The sequence below is a fragment of the Pterocles gutturalis genome, unplaced genomic scaffold (genome assembly GCF_000699245.1).
Source record: "Pterocles gutturalis isolate BGI_N339 unplaced genomic scaffold, ASM69924v1 scaffold36061, whole genome shotgun sequence".
Classification (NCBI taxonomy): Eukaryota; Metazoa; Chordata; class Aves; order Pterocliformes; family Pteroclidae; genus Pterocles; species Pterocles gutturalis.
This window is the reverse complement of record NW_010104187.1, coordinates 7,523-7,776: the sequence shown is the minus strand read 5'-3', so window position 1 is coordinate 7,776 and position 254 is coordinate 7,523.

Below are 254 nucleotides of genomic sequence, written 5' to 3'. Positions count from 1 at the left end.
GGGGTGGGGGGCTGCAGGGCTCTCTCCCAGCCCCTTCCCCTGCTCAGCTCTGGGGCAGTGAGGCTGAGGGTTTCTCTTCTGTTCTCGTTTTTTGCTGAATTGCACAAAGAGAGGTTTCCATTTTCTTTTTTTTTTTTTTTAATTTAATGAATTGTAAAGTGTTGTCACACCCCCTCCCCCTTTTTTTTTTAAAAAGATATTTTGGCTCAGATTTGACCTCTGTTGGGAAATGATTCTTGTAACTGTACAATTTT